The following is a 2,500-nucleotide window of genomic DNA, read 5'->3' on the forward strand; positions in this document are numbered from 1 at the left end:
GGGCAGAGAGACCGGTCTCCCGGACCCGTCGCGGCGGGGGCGGCGGGGAGGGATCCCGGCTCCGGCGTCTCGGGCCTCGGTCCGGCACCTCGGCCGAGGCTGGGTCCCGTCGCCGGGCCCCGGAGCCGTCCGCGGCGGGCAGAGGGACCGGTCTCCCGGACCTGTCGCGGCGGCCTCGGCGGGGAGGGATCCCGGCTCCGGCTCCTCGGCCCTCGGTCGGGCACCTCCGGCGAGGCCGCGGTGCCGTCGCCCGGCCCCGGCCCCGTCCGCGTCTGGCAGAGAGACCGGTCTACCGGGCCTGGGCGCGGGACGAGACCCCGGCGCCGGAGCCTCGGCCCTCGGTCCGGCACCTCCGCCGAGGCCGCGGTGCCGTCGCCCGGCCCCGGAGCCGTCCGCGTCGGGCAGTGGGACCGGTCTCCCGGCCCCGGAACGGCGGCAGGCGCTTGGAGCGCGGGACGGGATCCCGGCGCCGTGCCGGCGGCCTCGGGCCTCGGTCCGGCACCTCCGCCGAGGCCGCGGTCCGTCGCCGGCCCCGGAGCCGTCCGCGGCGGGCAGAGGACCGGTCTCCCGGACCTGTCGCGGCGGCCTCGGCGGGGAGGATCCGGCTCCGGCTCCTCGGCCTCGGTCGGGCACCTCCGGCGAGGCCGCGGTGCCGTCGCCCGGCCCCGGAGCCGTCCGCGGCGGGCAGAGGACCGGTCTACCGGGCCTGGGCGCGGGACGGGATCGGCGCCGGAGCCTCGGGCCTCGGTCCGGCACCTCCGCCGAGGCCGCGGTGCCGTCGCCCGGCCCGGCCCGTCCGCGTCGGGCAGGGAGACCGGTCTACCGGGCCTGGGCGCGGGACGGGATCCCGGCGCCGGAGCCTCGGCCCTCGGTCCGGCACCTCCGCCGAGGCCGCGGTGCCGTCGCCCGGCCCCGGGGCCGTCCGCGTCGGGCAGGGGGGCCGGTCTACCGGGCGCGGGCGCGGGGCGGGGTCCCGGCGCCGGGGCCTCGGGCCTCGGGGCCCGTCTGCCGGACCCGGCGCGGCGGCACCGGCGGGGACGGACCCCGACCCTCGGTCGGGCAGCTCCGCCGAAGCCTCGGTCCCGTCGCCCGGCCTCGGGGCCATCCGCGGGATGCGGCGGGACCGGTCTACCGTGAGGCGGGCGGGACCGGTCTACCTTCTGGGAAAACGTCTGCAGTTTCAAGAGTCCTGCTTTCTTGGGAAGATTGGAGAGGTGAGACCTCACACTCACTCCCCTGACCCTGGCCCTGGCCCGGCCCGGCCCGGCCCGGCCCGGCCCGTCCCGTCCCGGCCCCAGCCCGGCCCGGCCCGGCCCGGCCCGGCCCGGCCTAACCTAACCTAACCCTAACCCTAACCCTAAGCCTAAGCCTAAGCCTAACCCTAACCCTAACCCTAGCCCCAGCCCCAGCCCCAGCCCCAACCCCAACCCCAACCCCAACCCTTAGGGGGTTTACCCCTCAATGGGATTTTCCCATATCTTTTTCCTGGAAAGGGAGAAAAGCCTGACTTACAAAGCCAGCACCCTTCTCGGCATACTGATGCGCTGCGAATTCATTGGCGACCTCCATTTTGCTCTAGGAATTCAAGGCGATCAAACCTAACCCTAACCCTTACCCTAACGCTAACCCCAGCCCGGCCCGGCCCGGCCCCAGCCCCAGCCTAACCCTAACCCTAAGGGGGTTTACCCTCCAATGGGATGTTTCCGTATCTTTTACCTGGAAAGGAAGAAAAGCCCGATCCGCAGCCTGATGTGGTGCGAATTCATTGGCGACCTTCATTTTGCTTTAGGAATTCATGGTGATCTAACCCTAACCCTAACCCTAAAGCTAACCCCAGCCCCAGCCCCAACCCTCCTTCTAACTGTCTTCTGATACCAGCAGCGCTCAGTCCGTAGGGAGAAATGTCACCCCAGAAGACGAAAGCACAGCTTGTCCGATTCCGTTCCCCACCCCTCCCTAACCTATAAGGGAATTTCGGTACCGGTTCCCCCGTCCCAGTTGGTAGGAAGCCGATTGGATTCCCTAAAGAGGAATCTAAAGATCTGAGCAAGGTTTTGTAGTGAGCGGGAGCGTGATGGCTTACCTCCACACCGCCGCTATTAGATTTCTGCCGGGCAGGGTCGACCCTACCGAAGCCTAGGACGACTAACAGAATTGAGGGCTTATATAGAAAAGGTCTCTCTCTCTCTCTCTCTCTCTCTCTCTCTCTCTCTCCTCCCTCCCTCTCTGTGTGTGCGTGTGCGTGTGCGTGCGTGTTTATACAGCCGGCTAGGTCTGAGGTAGCCAGCCGCTCCTGTTCTTTTCCGGGAAAAGAAGGACGGAGGATTACGTCCGAGCTTTGGCGGAACCTCCCGCTCCTAATAGGGTCGTCGCAGGGTCTCGGCTCAGCCTTTCAGCCGGCCACTAACGGCGCGGCGGAGAGAACGGTCGACCCGGAAAACACACACACACACACATATACACACAGTAGATCGGGTTATTTTCAGCTACCCCGACTCCG

This window comes from Ahaetulla prasina, chromosome 14 (assembly GCF_028640845.1).
Source record: "Ahaetulla prasina isolate Xishuangbanna chromosome 14, ASM2864084v1, whole genome shotgun sequence".
NCBI classification, from domain to species: domain Eukaryota; kingdom Metazoa; phylum Chordata; class Lepidosauria; order Squamata; family Colubridae; genus Ahaetulla; species Ahaetulla prasina.